The sequence below is a fragment of the Eptatretus burgeri genome, chromosome 1 (genome assembly GCF_056783735.1).
Source record: "Eptatretus burgeri isolate ZD-2024b chromosome 1, Ebu_testis_v1, whole genome shotgun sequence".
In the NCBI taxonomy this organism is placed as follows: domain Eukaryota; kingdom Metazoa; phylum Chordata; class Myxini; order Myxiniformes; family Myxinidae; genus Eptatretus; species Eptatretus burgeri.
Window position 1 is genome coordinate 29,871,320 of NC_140961.1, and position 23,453 is coordinate 29,894,772.

Sequence of the window (23,453 nt, forward strand, 5' to 3'; positions counted from 1 at the left end):
GCTATGCAAGTGCCCTTGGGCTAACCAAATACCGAAACCCCTGCCAGATTCGACAAACCCCTTGGAGAAGAAATTTTTTGCGTCAAAATTCGCAATTTTCTAAGTTCGTGACCTTGTGACCTTGACCTTGGGACGAAAATGAAAAATCGAGCTCCGTGGGGCTATGCAGGTGCCATTGGGCTAACCAAATACCGAAACCCCTGTCAGATTTGACAAACCCCTCGGAGAAGATGCAAATTGAAATCGGCTACCCCTTAAAAACACGTTTTTGGGGCGTGGCTCCGCCCATAGTGGGCACACCATGCCCATTCTCAGGAAAACACAACGAGATCATGATATAAACCTCCCACCAAAATTTTGTCAGGATCGGATCAAAACCCATGGAGCTATGCTCGGGGCAGACAGACAGACAGACAGACAGACAGAGACACACACAACAATAACGAATATAGTGGACACTTATTTTTTTCGTGAAAATATTTTTTCGTGAACCAAAAACATGGAAGTACCTGCCGCTCATGTATGACCTAATGATCCCATTGAGCGTGAACATCGAAAACAAAGCGTTGTGACCAGATATCATACTTCGGTACAAAAAAATAGAAGAAGGCATTGCTGATTGAGGTGTTAATAGCAGTGATTTTGGACTAAACGACGCAGAAATTAAGAAAATGTCCAAACACCAAGACCTCAAGAATGAAGTGAGAAGATCCTGGAAGCTGAAGAATGCCAAACTTGGACCAGTGATAGCTGGACCTACAGGAATGATGACAAAGAACCTCACAGATTTTTTTAAACATAGTGGCAGTACTCCTGAGCGCTCACCTGGTCATGGCTGGATAAGATAACTAGACAACCACTGGTTGGCATGGATGACCCACAAAATATATAATGGAGAAGAAAGTAAATCCCATTGGATGTGTTTTTAATGCCATGAACAAACCTTGGTACATCACAGGTGATAAAGGATATGGTCAAGTTTAATCAAAATTGTGTGTGTGGTTTCAGAAAAGAAAGCAAATACACATTTTGGGGGGCAACCCCTCCGTAGAACCCCTATTTTTTGTCTCGTGAATAAACTTTGGTTCATCACGGGTGGTGAAGATGGTGGTCAAGTTTAATCGGAATTGTGTGTGTACTTTCTGAGAAGAAAGCAAATGTATATTTTGGGGGGCAACTCTCCTCTTCCCACCATCCTAGACCCCAATTTTTTTTAATGACGTGAGAAAACTTTAGTACATCACGGGTGGTGAAGATGGTGGTCAAGTTTCAGTGGAATTGTATGTGTAGTTTTGGAGAAGAAAGTAAATACATATTTTGGAGGGGTCAACACCCCTTAAATCACCTTCGAGACAGATTTTTCGAATGCCATGAGCAAACTTTGGTACATCATGGGTGATGAAGGTTGTCTTGAAGTTTCATTGGAATGGTGTGTATCGTTTGAGAAGAAAGCAAATACCTCTTTGGGGAGGAAACCCACTTACCCCGTCCCCCCATCCCCCAGTAAACTCCCTTTGTAGATCCCTTCAGACCCCGTTTTTCACCTCTGCCACGGAAGGTGAAGGAGGTTAAGTTTTCACCTCTTTCTGCCTGCTTGTCTGTGTACAGGATATCTCAAAAAGTTGTGGACAGATCTGAATGATATTTTGTGGACAGGTTCGGTGTGTGACGAGGACAAACTGATTAGATTTTGGTGAAGATCCAGATCCAGATCCGACTACTATAATTTTATCAGTGATTCTTCACCATTGAGAGATAGGGCCAAAAACGATATACTGTATAGCACGATATTTCAAAAAGTTGTGGACGAACTTTGATGAAACTTGGTGGACATGTTGGTTGTGTGGCAAGGGAGAATTGATTCGATTTTGGAGAAGATCCGAATCCGGATCTCAATGCGAGAATTATTCAATTCATAATGTGATTCTTCACCATTGAGAGATTGGCCCAAAAATGATGCATTGCCTGATATTTCAAAAATGTATTGATTGGGCCAGGTATGTTCCCGTGAATGAGGCATTACGTGGTGGAGGTATGCGCTCTACCAAGTGCCCTTCAGGTTCAAAAATGTATTGGGCCAGATATGGTATCGTGGATCAGGCATTACGGGGTAGAGGTATGTGCTCTACCGAGTGTCCTAGTTTTTAATGCCATCATTGGTGATGGAGGTTGTGGTCAAATTTCATTGAAATCAAATGTGTAAGTATTTGTGGAAGGACGGATGATGTGCCATCCTATAAGCTCCCCGGAACTACTTTGTAGGTGAGCTAAGATCCATTCCTGGGAATATTACCACAAACAAACGACAGTTGGAAGCTGTCCGGGACTCAGTGACGATCCTCAAGAGAGCCCTTGGCACAAAACTTTGAGAAGAGAAAACTTCGCACTTTGGTCCATGTATCATGACCCCATATTAAAATGAAGGTGGATACTTTGAGCCTCCCCTGTGAGGACTCCATTCCACATTCTGAAACTTGCATATGAAGATACCAATCATCAACACACACACACACACACACACACACACACACACACACACACACACACACACACACACACACACACACACACACACACACACACACACACACACACACACACACACACACACACACACACACACACACACACCAGAGATAGGTCTCGGTTTCACCTCCTTAAACCGAACCACATGTGAAGATAGCATGCAACAGCAACTTGCACGTACACACACAAACACATACTCAAAGGTAGATGGATACTTTGAGATCTAGGAGGGCTTCATTCCACATTCTGGAACCCACATATGGAGATAATAACCAACAACAACAACATCACACACACACACACATACACACACATACACACACACACACACACACACACACACACACACACACACACACACACACACACACATACACACACACCTGATAGGTCTCGGTTTCACCTACTGAAACCCACCCACATGTGAAGATGGCATGCAACAGCAACTTGCACATACACACACAAACACACTCACAGGGAGATGGATACTTTGAGATCTAGGAGGGCTCCGTTCCACATTCTGGAACCCACATATGGAGATAATAACCAACAACAACAACAACATCACACACACACACATATGGAGGTGGATACTTTGAGACCTGGGATGGCTCCATTCTACTTTCTGGAACCCCATATATGGAGATAACAACCAACAACCAAGAACCAATAATACACACACCAGTGCAAAGTGCCACTGGAGTAATACAGTTGATACACACACACACACACACACACACACACACACACACACACACACACACACACACACACACACACACACACACACACACACACACACACACACACACACACACACACACACACACACACACACACACACACACACTTGCAAATGTACACACGCATCAAGTAAAGAAAAACGACAAACACAAAGATTTACCTTGAAACAGGGTTCTTTGAAAGAGGATTTATAGTGGGTAAATAGCAAAATTCAATTCAAAAATGTATCAAGCCACAGAACACAAAATGTCGATCTATACTCTGTGGAAGAAAATAATTATATTCATGTACTCTCAATTATAATTGTTGCTGGTGCTTTATAAATTTAATTTTTATGCTATAGTCAAATTGGCCGTCAGTTATATTTCCCTTTACCCAAGAGTTATTTGACTGACATATTGATAAAAGGAATGTCTTACTATGAATCGGGGTGACCTGGTTGATATCACTGCAACTTTTGCCATGATTATGTCATTCTCTCGTTCACCCAAAGTGGACACGTATTGCAGTTTGAGTTATTTTGCCTAATGATTATCAGCTAACCCTGTAGTTGAGTTGCCAAATGTCTCCCCTCCCATTTACGGAATGTCAAGTTGTGTATAAGAAGAATTGCTTCGGGCTTCTGTTTCAGTGAAGTCCATTTGAATGTTTCAGTGAATCATTCAATGTTCTTCCTCCGTATATACGAAATTAAAGATTCTCCTTTGGCATGCTGATCCAACTTGTGGAAATTGAGTTATTTTCCACCACAATTTTGGCACCCCAGATGGGACCTGAACCTTGGCAGAACTGGGAACAGCATCATCTGGTATAACAGCAAGCAAGTGGCCACTTACTAAGATGTTTGCTCTTACTTCAGATCGGATTCTGCATCTCTCAGCCGAACGGGTAACGTGGTACTTCATTGATAGGAGAGGTATACAAAAGAGAACCAAACTTTAGTGATATGCCTAAGAGGATCCTGCGGTTTGAGACCGCTTAAGCCTATGGGGCTGAACAGAGATCAGGGATCTCTTAACGGGAAGTTAGAGTTTCCGCCGTACCTTGAGCGAGTTTGGTACTCGGCTAACTGTGCTGTACTCGGTACAGCAGAGGGGAAAAGCCATCCCTTCTGGTCAAAAGGAGGGGGTTGGAATCCCACCTCCGCAAAGAGAGGGTTAATGCCCCTGCTTGCTAAAAAGGTTCAAGTCCCCAAGGGGTGGGGGGGGGGGACGAATAAGTGTTATGAATGTTTGTTGAGTTACCTCTTTGGATTTCTGTTTGTTCATTGTACTCACTGGAAATTTGTTTGCTGTGAAACTGTTGCATTGTATTGTGTGGAGGTGTTACGGATTCGTAAATCCTATAGTTTTGTATTCAGGAGTTACCTCTTTCTTTGGACGGATTTGTGAATGCTATGTGATTGGAAATGTTGAGTTTTGTGTTAAAGACGTAAGTTGAGTGTTCCAACCTGGAACTGTTGTATGTTTGTATTTATATATGATTTGTATGCGCACTGATTTGCATTAATCTGCATGTGGTACGAAGTGAGTGTTGAAAAGGAGCATTTGCGGGTCCAGTAGATTCCACTGGAATAAAATGTGCTCTATTGTGTATTGTGACCTGTGAAGCTTATGGGAATGGATGAGTACGGAAAGTGGAGATAAGGACTGGTCGTCACCGTACACTGTGAAGACTTTGGATGAGGCGAAGTGCACACGCCGATTCCAGAGGAACAACGATGACGACTGACTCTTCGCACACTGTTACAACTTTGGCGTAGACACAAATAACTGGGTATATGTAAGCTTGTATTGAAAGACGGAGCCCGAGCATTGTGCTGCGATCTGTTGAGAGTGCAGGGCGGATGTCGTTGAGAGTGTTTTAAGACTAGATTGAGAGGTGGTGTGTGTGTGTGTGTGTGTGTGTGTGTGTGTGTGTGTGTCTGTGTGTCAATTCAATGTTGGTGAAAATCTGAATTAGAAGCAATTGTGAGCTCGATAAGGAACTGAAGATTACTGTACGATGTCATCCATGAATGTCTTGTTAGAAATGATATTGCAACAACGAAAGAACGAATCAATTGAATGTGGAACTTCAGGCAGAGAGTTAAAGTAGCCTGGCTGTTCGTGGATTGGTTACTGGCTCATGGTGAGACCACTTTGGATTGGGGCCACTTGCTTGGTGCTGATAAAAACCAAGGTCACGAATCTCCCTGAACGGGCCAACACGAGACTGGAATGTCTGTGCTTTGCCGGCAGGGAAGGATAAATGTGTGTTCCCTGCCTTGGATAGACACTGAAGCAAGTGTTGAGGTTTTATTTAAAAGCCATGGAGATTTTGGATAAATTGTGAAATAACAATTGTGAATGTGGAATATATTCTGAACGGGAGTCCATTTAGGAGACTCGCTATCGCCGGCATTATGAGACAAAATTAATTAAATAGCGCTTTGTTCAGACTGAACTGATGGAATAAGTTGATGAAAAGTGGGAATTTGCCTCCAATTACTCAGCCCGGCAAGCTGAGGTCTTACAAGCAGCTGTTCGTACTGCAAGACAAGATGTGTGGGTACTGAACCCCCTTCCCCCCCTCCCATTCAATTAATATGCGACCATTGAGGATCAAGTGACCATAACACCGTGTGTGCAAGGATTCTGTTTAGGGTTAGAGTTCAGGATAGTAGAGTAAGGCTATTAGATTTCAGGAAGGCAAACTTTGAGGGTATGAGTAGAGAGCTGGGTGATGTAGATTGGGAGAAGCTAACAAGAAGACAATCAGCATCAGAGAAATGGGAAACCTTCAAGGAGCAAATGTGTAGAGGGCAGAGTAAGTACATTCCGATGAGGTGTAACACCAGAAGCAGAAAGAGGCCAGGGTGGTTGAGTATTGAGATAAGGAATGCTATTAAGGAGAAGCAGAAGGCATTTATTTGGTATAAAATAACAGGACTGGAGTTAGACTTGTATCACTGTTGGAGTAAACAGAGGGAGGTTAAGAAAATAACTTGCCAAGCCAAAAGAGAGTATGACAAGGACATGGCTAAGTTAAGAATATTAAGCATAATAGCAAGTCATTCTTTAAGTATTTAAGGGATAAAGAACAGGTTAGGACAAGTGTGGGCCCATTGAGGAATAGCACAGGGAGAGCTGTTAGTGAGGAAGTGAGTGATGCCAATGGAGGTACTAGCTGACATCACCGTTCACTGCATCTGGTTGCGAAAAATTATCGACCTGAATTAAACTATTCAACTGCGCAACTTGACATCGGCACAATGTCAGTCATATGTTGGCATTGTTGTGCCAAAAAATGGAAGGGCAAGCCACCCTCAATGTGCTGCTCCTTGGGTAAGGTAAAGTTTGATTGTCCCCCTGAACTACTGGCTCTTGAGAACGCTCACGAAAGGTAACATGTCAGAATCTGCAAACTTTTTGAAGAACGTATGGAGGTGCAGCTATTGCTTCCAAATGACATTTTTTGGTGCAAATCAGACAACAGAGCATGGCTTCATGCCAACTTTCAAAGTGCAGGGACAGGTGTATCATGTCGCTGGCTCATTGTTCTCACAGCCAGGTGACACCCCAAAATTTCTCCAGATTTATTTCATTTCTGAAGCAGAAGAGCATGTGCAACAATGATTAGCCTACTTCCCTCAAATACATGAACAACTCATTCTGAAATTGCAAAACATGCTGCATGAGTGTAATGGAAAAAAATGATTCCGAATGAGATATGCTCCTCAAACGCTGTAACTTTATAGTGTGGGACAAATGTACCATGTCACACAAACAGGCATTCGAGGCACTTGACTGAACTCTCCAAGGTATTTGACAAAAGAGTTCACCCATGGGCAGAGTAACGGTTCTTCTTGCCAGTGATTTCAGACAAACTTTTCCCATAATTTGGTGTGGAACTCAAACCAATGCGAGTTGAAAATCGTCAGTGCTGTGGAAAAATGTTGAAAAAAAATCTACCAATATGCGTGTGCACTTACTAATAGATCATAGTGCACACCAGATCATAGTGCACACCAGTTGTGCTCAACGAATCAAAGTGATCATAGTGCACACCAGTTTACCACTCTTCTGCTTGACATTGGTGACGTGAAATCAAGCCTGATATCGGTGAAGGCCTCATCCCCCTTCACGAAAATATAGCTGCAGTGGTGAGTTCTGACAATGATTTGACAAACAGTGTTTCCTAATCTTTCACAAAATTATGGAGACACAGGCAATGCTAGCCCCAGGAAACGATGTTGTTCATTCACTGAATCATTGTCTCTTGGAACGTGTGCCCAGTGAAGAAGTCACCTATAAATCCATTGTTACTGTTCCGGTCGTGGATCAAATTGTACACGACCCTGTTGAGTTTATGAACTCGCTACATCCTCTGGCATGCCACCTCATGTGCTGACATTAAAAGTCGGTACACCGATCATGCTTCTTCACAACCTGGATTCCTCAAAATTGTGCAACGTAACTCTGTTGGTCATGCGGCAGCTGATGAAAAATGTCATATAAGCCGCAATCTCCGTCGGAGAGTTCTTAGGAGAGACGATGTTAATTCCCCATATACCACTCGTTCCCAGTGACTGTCCATTAAAGTTAAATTGGCTCCAATTCCTGGTATCTCCGTCATTCGCCATGTCGATAAACAAGGCAGAAGGACAAATGCTGCGCCAAGCAGGACTCTATTCCGCTTTCAGTGTATCGCTTGAGGTTTCTTTCCTTTCCTTTTTCCATTACTTGTATTGAATAGTGTCTTCACTGACTGGCATGTATATTTTATATATTTTTTGTAATTCAATCCTCTCTCTCTCTCTCTCTCTCTCTCTCTCTCTCTCTCTCTCTCTCTCTCTCTCTCTCTCTCTCTCTCTCTCTCTCTCTCTCTCTCTCTCTCTCTCTCTCTCTCTCTCCACTTGCTGTCTGTTGGTCCGTTGGGTGTGGTGCTATGGCATCCACTCGTGTTTGAGTGTTGTATCTTTGTGCTCATATTTTTTGTCCCCCCCCCCCCATCCTCTCCTTTCGCCCATTTTCACTCTCAGCTTTGTGCCCTTCGCCAGAGTGAGAGAGTACATGTGGTGGTACCAGCTGTGTAAGGTTTTCGATGTTGGGCCGGTTCCCTTTTGAGTTTTCTTGCATCGCGTTACAATTTATAATCTACTAGCCGAAACCCCGTCACAGACGGATTCCGTTCCATGAGCCCAATGTGACAACCAGTGGCGGCTCTTGTAAGAGCCGGGTCCCAGTCGATGTACTCCATGGCCTTACCTCATGAGGCCTACAAAACGTCCTTGTACACGACATTTTTGGTGTACACTACTCCTTGTGAAGAAGTGCCCTGATTTGTGCACGTGTCTACTTTGACGTACAAACACCGTGTCGAAACTTCTCAGGTCACAGTTCCGAGAAAAACGTGACGCGACCGCTAGGAGGAGCACAAAATTGGTCCTTCAGTATTAATATATAGATTCTTATCGTTCCCTTTACGTAATTATTGTTTTTTTTCTTTTTACTGGAGCCTTTCGGCTTCAGTAATACTCCATATATTTACCATTTCTTTAAACGAGGATCTTCATTTCTTTGTAGCTCTCGTTTACATGCCTCTTGAAGCACTAACATGGAAACACGGGTGAGTCTCTTCGCCTCTGTCGGGAATCGACATCGAGGCCATGATCCTTGTCATTGGGGAGATAATCGGTTTGGATGATATAAACATGTGGTCATCTTTGTTTCCACAGTCCCTATAGTTGCTGAAATAGTCGAGCATGGCCTTCTTTTCCCCCTCCTCACATGTTGTGTTTGTCCAGGTATCTCCCGTCGCCACACCGGCAGTTTGTATCTTTATAATATTCCTCCGTTCTTTAAGAATGTTGAACTGCTTACCGAACTTAACAAGCTTGGTTCCTTCACGAGGCGATAATAATCGTTTAAAACACATGTCCTTTCATCGTTTTTTTTTTCTTTTTTTTTAACAACTAACAACAACAAACGTTTAAAACAAGATCTTCACACCTTCCTTGTAATCTTGTAAGCCAGACTGGCATTCACTTCTGATGCATTGTCCAGGTAGTTATAGTGTATTTCAAGAAACCCTTCATAAGAACTTGAGATTCACCCTCACCGTCAGAATCCTCTTGTATACATTGTATATATTTTAAGATTTTTCAGATTCTTTCCCCCCCAACTGACAACAAGAACAATTCTAGAAATCCTCAGAACAAATTCTTGTTGACCTTTCAGTGCTATTATTCTCCATCAATTGCTTTTACTTTTGCCGTTACAGTGGAACCGAATTCTGACCTTCGACATGAGCTCGGAATGCAATCCATACCATACAATCAATGCTCCCTTATATTATATTTTTTTATTATTTTAATTTTTTTAGATTGACGGTCAGTTTGATATCAGTCAGTACCCCTTCAATAAACCACTTTATTTGGCTTGACCAGTCTCCTATCTCTACATCATGATATCTCTTCGTGATCATGCATCAGTTATACTAATTATCAAAACTTCGCAACATAATTGCAACAAAAGTTCATTTTAAATTATGATGTCTTCACTGCAGAGTCTCCTGTATCAGAGACGAGAATGCGTGTCACCCCTCCCTGGCACTCCACAGCAGATAGCCACCATCTGGAGGGCTTTTTACTCCACCTGCGAATACAACACTTTGGCACGCATTCTATTATTACAAAGCCAACAGATTTTCGAATCCTCTCCCTCAATGGTGAAGAATCACTTTAAAATCAAGTAACTCTCCTATCCAGATCTGGATTCAGATTTTCACCAAAATCGAATCAATTCGTCATGGTCACACGCCCAACCTGTCCACCTCATTTTGTCTGAATGCAAGCATGTTCTCAGTCATTTACACTCTTAAGTCTTGTACAATTTAATTGATTTTCCTTATAATGCCGGCTATAGCTTGCCTATTGGTTGGCAAGTCAAATACGTGAGAAAAAGTTGATCACGGCATGCACAAAATGCCACTTAATTATTATATTTTCTTTTTTTCTCTATATTACATGTTATAACTCGCCCACTCTCACAAAACACCATGGGGATCCTTAACACTGACAGACTCATGCCGATACCTCAGTTTGTATTTAAAATAAATACAATATATTGAATATTCTGCTATGAACCTTATAATGTTTTTTTGATTTTTTTTTTTTAATCAAAAGTTCCATCTTTGGAGGGGCACAACATCAATGGCACAGTCACGTCCCTCAAAAAATGACAGCTATCCAGCAGCGAAGCTGTCATACACATTAAAGAATCTGCCTATAAAACACTGGGACGACAATCCAAAGCTCGGTGAGTATTCACGTCCATCCCAACGTCCATCCGAGGGACAGCACACACCCGGATGCATTGCCTGCCTGCGAAACACCATGATGGCAATTCGTAATCGGGCTATGAAGTTCAAAGGCAAATTGATACATCTGCTGTACAAAAGCGTTCTTACCCCTGCTCTTATTATTGGGTCGCCGAAATAGGTGACCCTTATTGTCAGTAATTCTGTCTGTTTGTTTGGATGTTTGTTCGTTTGTCATCAGCATAATTGGTAGTAAACGTGGGTGGATTTTGACCAAACTCGGGTGGTCGGTACATCTTATGACCGAGTGCTTTGGAAATTGTGATGGTTGCTAGGGACGCTTTGGTTCCCTAGCAACAACCGAAAAACCTTCAAAATCGGTACCGTTCACGCGAAATCAATTCCGAAAGCCATTATCCCACGTAGGGTTATGAAATTTGGCACGAATGATCTACAGGTGTTGCTCTATCAAATATACTCCGGTTTTGGTGATATATGGAATACTTTACCCGCAGCGCCCCCTACAATTAGGGTATGAGCGAAAATTGGCGAAAATTGAAGGCCCCCTAGCGACCAGGTGAGTGCATTGATACGAATGAAACTTTGCAGGTTCATGGTACTCAATGAGTACTACAACTTTGCCTCAGGACATATTGACCGATTTCGCTTTGGTCAGGGGTCAAAGGTCAATTAGTACAAAAATCGATAATATGCGAGAGCTGGAGGTGCCTTTGCGCCAAATGCTACTCTTCCTTGGGTTATGGTCGGATGGTCATGAACATTCACACTAATCGTCTGGAATACATTGTGCACAAACGATCGAGACGGATTCTCGATTTAGATCTTTGTTCACCCACAGCACCCCCTCGAACTTTGGGGATTTCTGATTTCAAACTGCATTTTCGGTATTTTTCATTCAAATGGATACCGAGTAGTTATCAGTAGATGGAACTGGATGAGATTTGATTTGCATAATCTAAAGGTGATTCCCTATCCACTATGCGACATCCATTTTGCTCTATATCTTATAGTTTCCATGCTCGGCGACCCATCGCCGCCTACTGGCTTGTTGAGGTTATTTCCCTGCTCCAGATGAGAATCCTGGTGATTTGATCAAAATCTTACAAGCAAAACCATCGCTAATAATAATAATAATAATAATCACAAAATAATAATAATACAATACAGTCCAGTACAGTACACTGTATTAGACATCATAATTTCTGAGCCTTTGATCATTTTAACGTGATAAAACAATTTTCATATCTTTTTCAGAGCATAATTTCATACCACTTGCACAGAAGGCCTTCAGAGCCATCCCATAATACCGTGCACACTATATTGGCTACATTTACCTCCTCGGAAAAGACAGCATCAGTAAGTCTACAATCCATCACGTTTTATTTCCTTACTCTGATCCACTGCAATGGAAGGTTATGCTCTTGCTTGCCCGGCCTGACAACTAACATGGCGCTCAAGCAAAACCATCCTTACATTTGTATGTAGACGTCACGACTTTTTTTTGTATACATTGTCGAGATTCGTATGAGAGCGACACACAGCGCACAGCAAGGGGGGCATGAGGCAAGAGGGGAGGGAGTGGGAAGGACAAACCAGTGGGGAACAGAGACATTAGGAGATCTGTGGAAGGGAGAGGGATGGGGTGGGGAACGTGGGGTATACAAGATGGACATTACAGGGACTTTCAGGAAGGAAAGTAGGGAATTTGAAGGAGGTGGGTAAGGGGGGATTAACGAGGGTAGAAAAGATCGAAGATTTGGATGGGGGATTATAAGAGGTGGTGGTGAATAGCTGTTTTGAAGGCCTCGAGGGAAGAATGGGATTGAACAGAGTGTGGGAGTTTATTCCAAAGGCGGGGAAAAAAAAGGAATGAAAGCGTGAAGGTGAGCAGTAATTCGTGATTTTGGTAGTTTTACCAGAATGGGGTTGTTGGCGGACCTTGAGCGCCCTGCGGAAATATGGTGGGGACAAATCGCAGACACAGCAGGGTGGGCGAGACTGGAGAGGAGACGGTTTAAGACAGAAAGACCTGCCTGTGGTGAGAGAGTGAGCGGCCCAAAGACTCAGCCTCATCGCGGGAGATGCCATTGATCCGAAATGCCTTGTTTTCCACAGCGTGAAGCTGAGAAAGGTGGGAGACAGGAGCACCAGCCCAGAGGGGAGAGCAGTACTCCATCACGTTGTGGATGAAAGCTTGGTAAGTGGTCAGGAGCTCAGGTGGGCTGAGGAAGGACTTTGCACGACAGAGGATTCCCAGTCGATGAGCAGCTTTGGAGGCCAGGTTTGAAATGTGGCTTTCCCAAGAAAGATCATGGCAGATAGTGAGACCCAGAAGCTTGAATGAAAGGATTTTTTCCAGAGGTTTGTTGAGAAAGTTGATGGGGGGGGGGGTGGTGGATCAAATTGTACAAATCAAATCAAATCAAATCGTGGAGGTGTTCTAAATGATCCTTTCAGAGAGACAAAGTGAGAGTGTGAGATTTCTCCGGATTGAAAGACATGTTCCACGTGTTGGACCAGTTTGTGATTTTACCCACCCACATCTGCAGTGAGCGAAGAAGTTGCTGCTCTGAGGGATGACAGATGGTTCAGGAGAGGGTGGAGTCATCAACAAAGAGATAAAGTGTTTTCCAGAGAGTCGGAGAGATCATTGATGAAAACAACAAAAAGAACAGGGCCCAGAACGCTGCCTTGAGAGGATGAAAGAACTCCATTTAGGGCCACACGTTGACTGCGACAGGAGAGGAAGTCTGCGAGCCATGACTGGAGATGGCCTTGGATACCAGTGGAAGAGAGTTTGGTGAGCAGGGCAGGGTGCTTTGGAGGACCGAAAGGGGAGGAGGCTTTGGGTGCAGGGGGTGGGAGGAGAGGGGGAGGGTAGGACAAGGGAGGAGTGGGGGAGGGAAGGAGGGTTGTTGAAAGAGTGTGGGGGAGGGGGCCGGATGAGGAGGAGAAAAGGCTCTGTGGTACTGGGGGAGAGGGGGGCAAGAGATGGGGCAGAAGGCAGTTGAGGATTTGAGGAGGTGGGGTGATGAGATGGAGGTGAGAGGGCAGGGGAAGGAGGCAGCTTTGTGGATGAGAGGGGGGCCGGGGGAAACTTTGTGATGGGTGGGTGAGGTGGGTGAATGGTGGGAGAAGGGTGAGTGGGGAGTTTTTGAGAGAGGTGTGGGGGAGGCTTGGAGGGAAAAGAGTGGGATGGTTGCTTTGAGAGGGAGGGGTGAGAGGTGTGAGTTGGCACTGAAGGTGGAAAAAAAGAATGGTTGATGGAAAGTGAACACTCATGGCAAACTGGGGTTTTAATTTTTTTTTAGGTTAGAGATGCGATTTAACACAATGCAATAGAGGCAAATTCAGAGAATGGAGAGAAGAAACGCTGCAACAGTTGGATTTTTTTAGGCAAGGAATGAATGAAAGGTCGAATTGAGAGCAGTCTGTTGAAATAGAAGAAGAGTAGTGCATTATGATACAGTAATGAGTACCACATGTGTGAAAGAGGAAGATGAAGCATTATAAGAGATCGTTATTATTGTTATTATTATTATTTTATTATTGTTTGAGACAGTTTTCATCAGATTAGGTCATGGAAAGGTTGTAGAAAAAAATCATGAGGAGAATGGTGAATTTGGATCGGTAAACGTCGAGGGTGGAAACAGATCACATGGTTGTGGGAGAAGCACGTGGCTACGGGAGGTGTATAGTCAAAAGTGAATTTATTTATTTTAAATAAGGATTGCATAACATTTGGAAAATGAAGGTTAAAGTAAAATCGTGGAGGTGTATGGTGAATTTGGAACGGTAAACGCAGAGTGAAACTGATGGGTTGATGAAAAGTACCAGGAAGAGGGTGGAGAGACACACGTGTTGCAGGAGGTGTATAAATCGAAAAGATACAAGGAAGATTATTAATTTTTGATGTATTTTTGAAGAACAGGTAAGATTCGGGAATGGAAGGTTGTAGGAAGACATCGTGAAGGTAATGGCGAGAGTGGGTTAGTTCAAGTAGAATAAAGATGGCGTGGGAAGAGGAAGAGAAAGAGGAAGAGGAAGAGGAAGAGGAAGAGGAAGAGGAAGAGGATCAGGATCAGGATCAGGATCAGGATCAGGATCAGGATCAGGATCAGGATCATGACTCATGGGTATGCATGGAGAAAGGTAGTTTTTTTTGTTTGTTTGTTTTGTTTTGGATTTAAGACAAGAAACAGAGTGTTTAGATTGGGAGGGATGGGGGACGTTGGGAAAGTGTAGAAAATAGGAATTGAAGGTAATAGGGAGAGAATACAAATAAAAACGATCGTACACCGAGAGGGAAAGGATGGGTAGGCCTCAAGGAACCCGGTAAGACAAGGTCGACGAAAACTCACAAAATAGCACGATTTTTGAAACAAAACCGAATTACGAACACACAGTGACGTGTAGTTGAGAAAATATACAGTTAAAATGGGACATATAACAACCAGAAACTTAACTTTCATAAAGTCAGCAGAGAGCCCTGAGAGAGAACTGCCGAAGCTCAAAAACCAGAACCGCAAAGTTTGATGTTTTCACCACATTTTGCATAATCATACTGAAATCTGCCCAGCTGCAGTGGGTGCCAGTTGGCATCGATGAACTGGTGAAGGATTGTGCCCACCATGACCTCGGACATATCTACGATTAAGCTTGTTGGTGCCTCTGGCTTCGGATGAATCAAGAGTGAGGCATTGGCCATTGTGGAAGGATGACAAGGCTGACCATGGGACCACTTCATAATGCTACCAGTTGTGAGTAACTCGTTCAGTAGCTGCAGTGTTGTAGCTGCATTTGAAATAAATTGATGGTAAGAGTTGACAATGCCCAAAATCTCTCACAGTCGGCATTGAGATGACAGTAATGGGAAATGCCAAATAATCTGTACCTTCTCCTCGAGAGGACGGATGCCTGAGCCATTAACACAGTGTCCAAGGGAATTCAACTCCTGAACACCAAATATGCACGTTGTGGGATTGATGACCATGCCAAAGTCCTGCAATCGGGTGAAGAGGAGACAAAGGTGTTCCTGATGCTCTTCTGCGGTTGTGCTGGCGATTTAGAATATCATCCACATGGCCGGTCAAATGTTTGAGAACACCCCCATTTTTCCAGTTTTTCCTGAAATTTAAGCAGTTTAATGTATCAATGCACTCTAAAATTAAAGCAAAGAACAAATAAACAATTGCAGATAAAAAAGAAATCATGGAATCGTTTTGTTGAACAAAATTTAATCTAAATTTTGGACTCATCAAAGTAGCCACCTTTTGCAGATATAACAGCTGAACATACTCGTGGCATTCTTTCAGTAAAGGAAATCAAATATTGTTCGGAAAGTTCTTCTCAACACTGTTGCAGAGGTTCCCACAAATGTGTTCCACTTGTAGGTTGCTTTGCTTTCACCCTTCTGTCCAGTTCATCCCAAACCAGCTCGATGGGGTTTAAGTCTGGAGACTGTGCTGGCCATTCCATGATTTGAAGCCTACCGTCTTGTTCTTTTCTTCTATGGTAGTTCTGACATACCGTGGAGGTATGTTTTTGGTCGTTATCTTGCTGTAGGATGAACCCTTGACCAACTAGGCGTAAACCAGAGGGTATTGCATGGCACTGCAAAATGCTGTGGTAGCCCTTTTGGTTCAGGGTGCCAGTAACTCTGTGCAAGTCGCCGACTCGATCCAGCAAATGAGCCCCAGATCATCACACTTCCTCCTCCATGTTTGATAGTTGGTGTCACATACTGAGGAACCATCCTTTCACCTACTCGACGGCGTACGAAAACCCTGCGTGATGAACCGAAGATTTCAAATTTTTATTCATCGGTCCATAAGACCTTCTTCCAGTTTTCAGTTGTCCACTGGCAACTGTCATGTCATGAAGTTGTGTTCATGGCCCATGCAAGCCTCTTTTTCTTATTTTGCCATCTTAGCAATGGCTTTCTTACTGTCACTCGACCTGTCAAACCTGCAGCTTGAAAGTCTTCTCTTAACAGTTGAAACTGAGACTTCCTTACTTCGACCAGTGTTAAGTTATGCTTGAAGCTGATGTCCTGTGAGCCGCCTATCACGCAAGCTGTTGACTCTCAGAAACTTGTTTTCTCATTGTGTTGTGGCTTTGGGTCTGCCAGACCTCTTCCTGCCAGAGTTTCCTCCAGTTTCCAACTGCCTTTTGATGGTGTAGGAAACTGTACTCCCTGACACCTTGGCTTTTTGCAATTTCTTTAAAGGAAAGACCAATACTTTTAAGGGTTATAATGGTCTGTCTGTCTTCCTTTGTTAATTGTCTTTTTTTCGCTATTATGATAGCAATATACCACTTCCTGCCGTGCAATATTGTCCAAATAATGCTTCAGAGGGTGGAGCAACACAGTCTGTTCCAACACTGCTTTTATACAGAGGGTTTGTAACTAATCAACAAAAGTTGGGACACCTGTAGCAATTGTTTCCATCAACTTTCAAGGCTTAATTTACTTCCACTGAGCTGCAGAACAGCTGCAGTTGCTAACCCATTACTTGCTCTCTGAAAAGGGCCTTTTTTCAGAACTCTGAAATTTACATTATTTTTCAGTTTTTGGTAACCTAAACTTTTTTTTAACCACTGGTAGTTTACTGCTTAGCTTTGTACCATTTCAGGTTATTTGCTGGACATAAACTGCTTAAATTTCAGTAAAAACTGATAAATTGGGGTGTTCTAAAACTTTTGAGCGGAACTGTATATATCGGGCCCTGAGGGGGTCAACGGGGGTTTCCCCCAGAATATATATTTGCTTTCTTCTGTGAAACTATACACACACAATTTCGATGAAACTCGACCACAACCTTCATCACTCGTGATGTGCCAAAGTTTGTTCATGACATTAAAAAAAAATGGTCGAAGGGGGTGTGTGTTGGTGGCGGTGCGGGGTGGGGGGGGAGGGCTTCCCCCCAAAATAGGTATTTGCTTTCTTCTCAGAAACTACACACACAATTCTGATGACAATTGACCACCACCTTCATCACCCGTGATGTTCCAAAGTTTGTTCACAACATTAAATAAAAATCCATAGGTATTTACTTCTCCGTTACATATTTTGTAGGTCATCCATGCCTACCAGTGGTTCCCTGGTTATCTTGACCAGCCGCTATCAGGTGAGCACCCAGGAGTATTGCCCATATGTTTATTATGTAATGCTGTGACGTTGGCCGATTTCCAAGAAGATGGAAGATGCCTGAAGGCAAATGACAAGGTGAAAAGGGCAGAAGGAGGAAGTGCAAGAGCAGCAGAGCAGGTTTTCAGGACATGTAAAAGTCCAGTTTTATTCAGAGTCGAGGGTTTCCAGAAATTTTTCCACTTTTTTAGGCATAAAAGACACAGAATTCAGGAGCATTTGGGTATGACTAGGTTTTATGGTTTTTAATTTATGTAGGGCACACACACACACACACACACACACACACACACACACACACACACACACACACACACACACACACACACACACACACACACACACACACACACACACACACACACACACACACACACACACACACACACACACATTATTAACCTCCGCCATCGAAGATGGATGGAGGTTACTGTTTTCACCCCTTTCTCTTTGTTTGTTTGTTTGTTTGTTTGTGAACAGTATTACGGAAAAACTCCTCGACGGATTTCGACGAAACTTGGTGGGGGAGTTAGGTCTGGTCCAAGGATCATGCCATTAGATTTTGGACTTGGTCCAAAATCCAATATGGCCGCTATGGCGGCCAATTTGAAAAAATATTTGAATTTTTTTTTTGCATTTATACATGTTTTAAGTGATTTCCAACCCCCCCCCCCAAAAAAAAAATTGTTAGAGAAAAAAAGAATTTTGTACATTTTTTTTTTCAACAAAATTTCGATTTTTATCCCCTGCCGCGTGGCGGAAGGGGAATATTGTTGTCACCCAGGGCGTCCGGCTGTCCGTCCGTCGGTCCGTCCGTCCGGGCGTCAACATTTATAGCTGTGAGTGCGATAACTCATAAACTGTTCGCCATATCGATTTGAAATTTAGGTCACACATGAACCACCTGAAAAGGAAGAACCCTATTGATTTTGGGCGTGGCCGGATCCAATATAGCCGACTGGGGCGGCCATCTTGAAAAAAGTTTTTTCGCCATATCGATTTGAAATTTGGGTCACACATATACCACCTGAAAAGGAAGAACCCTATTGATTTTGGGCATGGCCTGATGGTATATTTGATGGTTCACTCAAGTGAACCTGATGATGGGCGTGGCCCCATCTCTGATGGTATATTTTTTTTTGCATTTCTTCATTTTATAAGTGATTTCCAACAAAAAACATGCCAAAATTATAATTGCGGCTGATTTTGGAACTTCAGGTGGATATACCCACGTAAAATCAATTTCTGTCTCAAGGAATCTAGTTATGACGAATGAATTGAGTATGTAAAAGTTAAAAGGGAAACTTGCAAACTATAACTCTGTGAGCACTGTTGACATCAAATTGAATGAATAGGATATCAGGTTCACTTGAGTGACCTTGCAGTATTGGCGGCGGAGGTTTTGCACTCTACCGAGTGCACCCCCTCTAGTTGTAGATTGTTTTCTGAGCTTTTCATTTTGGTTAACAATCTTTATTAGTTCAGTTTGAAGTCTTCTGAAATGCCTTCCAGTTCAGTGAAAACATTCTAAATTTCATTTGATTCGCTTGCAGGGCTTTTGCTGAGCCCACTGGGGAAGCTTAAAGCTTATTTATATGGCCCCCCAATATAAAATTCCTGATTACACCAGTGCCAGTGGGGTGCTGGTATTGACCTTTGGCCCCGGGAAGCACAAACCCTAACTATGCCACTGGTGTGGAGGTATCACGGTAGCCATGATCGGTGCAATGGTGTTCATGAGATGATCAGCTCGGTCCACGCTGGCAGGTCGGATGTGGCGTGGTAAACGTTACAAAAACAACTCATGAAGGAGTGACTGGTTAAAGGTGGCGTGGTGGTTGCCGAGAAGCTGCTGCATGTGATGCAGTTGTTATGTGGGTCTTCGATCACCTAAATCATCAGCTGTAAGAAGTTGTTGAAAGCGGTGGTGCTCAGAGGCAGTTGTACGCTTTATGAGCGCAGTCTTCAACGTCGTTTATGGAACATTGGTTGAAGGTTAAAGTAAAATATATCTCTCCTCCATCACAAACTCTGGTGATAAGGAGGGAATAATGTGTTTCTTCTTCTTCTTGTGTATGGCAGCGTGGCTGTAGGGTAGCTATCACTTTGTTGGGGCACAACTGTGCTGCTGATGCTGTGCCCCGAAACCAGTACACTGGTACTCATTTTGCCAACCTTGGAAGGATGACAGGCTGAGTCATCTCCACCTGGTGTTAATTCAGTGGCCAACGGGGTTCAAACTCAGGACCCTAAGATCCCAAGCCAGCCACCCTTGCCGCAAAGCCAACACCAGGCTTAGCAATGTATTTGAACCACATCAACTCAGTCGTAATGTATCAGGTGTCTAATTGAGCTTTGACTAGCTTAGTAAACCACAACCTCGAGTTGCTAAGCCAGAATGGTGGCGGCTTTATCAAAATCACTGCCACCGATGAAGCAGGTTGAGCATCTAGGATGTTCATAATTGGCTGTTCATTCCCAGCGACTGATTATGTGCTTGCAAGTCCTTGTCCATCCATTTAAAATCATATTGAGGTAATCAATTTAGCATGAGAGAAAAAACATCTGAGACATTTGGATTCCAAGTTCATTCCTTTACAACTTGGCAAAGGTTCCTCTTTGTAACAACCAAAATCCCCGCCAGAAATCCTTTACATAAAATAATCACCTGGGTTGTGTTTCGTTGGCAAGCATCTTGTTATCACTTTCCAAGCCAGTTATCCCATATCAACCACTTTGCAAGCCACTCGGTAAATGGAGCAAGAGATTAAGAGATATTTCCTTATATTGGTATAAATGACCGTCATAGTCCAATTCAATATGATACTCTAACCATTGAAATGTTTACAGGCATACCCATGTAATGTATACTCATATTCTTGAAACGTGCATTTCATGCTTTAATTTTTATAATATTTTTCATCCTAATGTTTCAAGATCTACAAATATGCAAAACTCATTACTGCCCACTCTGCAATTCCCAAAATGCACAGAGGTAGGGTGCAGAGATAAGCTTGGCAGGAGGTTCCTCATTCTGACTCCCCATTTATTGGGTCGCCGAAATAGGTGACCCTATTGTCAGTAATGCTGTCTGTTTGTTTGGATGTTTGTTCGTTTGTCATCAGCATAATTGGTAGTAAACGTCGGTGGATTTTGACCAAACTCGGGTGGTAGGTACATCTTATGACCTAGTGCTTTGGAAAGAGTGATGGTTGCTAGGGACGCTTTGGTTCCCCAGCAACAACCGAAAAACCTTCAAAATCGGTACCGTTCACGCGAAATCAATTCCGAAAGCCATTATCCCACGCACGGTTATGAAATTTGGCACGAATGAGCTACAGGTGATGCTCTATCAAATATATTTCGGTTTTTGTGATATATGGAATACCTTACCCGCAGCGCCCCCTACAATTAGGGTATGCGCGAAAATTGGCGAAAATTGAAGGCCCCCTAGCGACCAGGTGAGTGCATCGATACGAATGAAACTTTGCAGGTTCATGGTACACAATGAGTACTACAACTTTTCCTCAGGACATATTGACCGATTTTGCTTAGGTCAGGGGTCTAAGGTCAATTAGTGCAAAAATCTATAATATACGAGAGCTGGAGGTGCCTTCGCGCCAAATGCTACTCCTCCTAGGGTTATGGTCGGATGTTCATGAAATTTCACACTAATCGTCTGGAATACATTGTGCACAAACGATTGAGCCGGATTTTCGATTTAGATCTTTGTTCACCCACAGCACCCCCTCGAACTTTGGGGATTTCCGATTTCAAACCGCATTTTCGGTACTTTTCATTAAAATGGTTACCGAGTAGTTATCAGTCGATGGAACTGGATGAGATTTGATATGCATAATCTTAAGGTGATTCCCTATCCGCTATATGACATCCATTTGCTTCTATATCTTATAGTTTCCATGCTCGGCGACCCATCACCGCCTACCGGCTTGTTTAGCTTTCTTTCTCTCTTCCTCATACTCTGCAGCTGCTGCTAACAATCAATTCACTTGGGGAAGTTGGTGTCATAAGAACATAGAGTAAAACGGAAAATGATGGCCCGGACAGCATTTGCTCGTGTAAGACGATATCATAATTTACATGGAGACCAAAATGTTGTTTGGTTGTGCCGAACACTCCATTCCATTGGAGTACTTGCATGAGCGCTTTAAATCAAGCAAGCCACTTGGTAAACGGTAGTAAGCGCTTGCTAACGTAACACACCCAGATGAACCAAAGCTAAAACATATAAACAAATTAACATATAAATTGCCAAAGGCAAAATAATGCCACCACAATATAATAACCATTCACTTTTGATTTATATCATGTTTTATTATTTATATCATGATTTATACATATATATATATATATATATATATATATATATATATATATTTATATCATGAATACATACCCCGCACAGTCTTGAAGGACTTGGTGCGTGCCAACTTCTTTTTTTTTGACGTTTTTATATTTTTTTTGTTTGATCCAATATGGCTGCCAGACCACGGGACTGACGACGTGATCTTTATCAAACCATATATCCCATGGGTAGTTGATCGATGAGTTACATTTTGCAGTGATTGGTTAAGCGGTTTCTCTGATGAAGATTTGGATACCCGGAGAATGTAACAAAGTAAACTTGTAAAAGGGAATTTTTTTTTAAATTATTCTTTTGTACACAAAGTTGAAGCCCGTGAGAGGAGTATTTGCTCAAAAAAGGTGATTCAGTTATCCTATTAACTATATTAATAAGTGTGTGTGTGTCTTCCCCAGCTCCAAAACCATGAAACTTTGCATATACACAAAGAAAACTCCAAGGAAGTGCATGAGAGAAAATTGTGTGTTTCAGTCAATTAAAACACCCCTTTTGAAGATAATTAACAGCCTTATTTAATTATATCCTTGATCAGGTGCATCCTCGGTCACCTCACACTTTGGGGTCTTCAGACATCTCCTGGGTGACCTCGCTGGGGTTGGAAGCCGCCATGTTTTTAGATCCTCGTGGAGGATCTCTAAGTCTTACTCACATTGTTGTTCTTCATCTTCTTCTTGTGGACTTTTTTGTTTCACAACCTACAGTTTTCATCGAAACTTCTTAAACTTGGCGTATATATGTAAAAACACCCTGCGCAGACAGTAACCATCTCCGATTTTGAAAATTCCTCCGAGAAAAAAAAGTTATGACGTCAAAATATCTCCGCTAATGGAAATCGCCTAAAAAATTATCTCCGAAACTAGGCAAGCTTTTTGAATTCTGTTTGCGGGAATCGAACAGGGCATTAGCAGAGATGAATTACCGCACATATGATACATCACTATGACGTCATATCATTTTTTATGACGTCATTCCTATTTTTGACATTTTTTGTTTCACAATCCACAGTTTTCATCGGATCTTCGTGAAACTTGTCATGTATATGCAGAAAGCCCACACGCAGGCAGTAACCATCTCCGATTTTGGAAATTCTTCCTGGAAAAAAAGTTGTCATAATATCGCCGCCAATGGAAATCGCCGATACCATTATATCCGAAACTAGGCAAGCTGTTTGAATTTTGTTTGTGGGAATCAAGCCGGGCATTAGCACAGATAATTTATCGCAAAGCTGATACATCACAATGACGTCATATTCATTTTATGACGTCATCATTAAGAGGACGAGGATCTTAGCTCATTTGAGCTTCTTTGGCCTGCCATCCATGTCTT

General features: G+C 42.7%; 1 protein-coding gene across 2 annotated transcripts in view; it reads left to right on the forward strand.

Annotated features, from left to right (window-relative positions):
* Positions 1–8,720: 8,720 nt before the first annotated feature.
* Positions 8,721–23,453, forward strand: part of LOC147034150 (52 kDa repressor of the inhibitor of the protein kinase-like) — a 71,221-nt gene continuing 56,488 nt past the window's right edge. Inside the window, exon 1 of one of the 2 annotated variants that reach the window (XR_015057264.1) lies at positions 8,721–8,880. The gene's annotated coding sequence lies outside the window, so the exon portion shown is untranslated. The remainder of the gene's footprint in view (positions 8,881–23,453) is intronic. The other variant, XM_085877394.1, reaches the window with a different exon arrangement.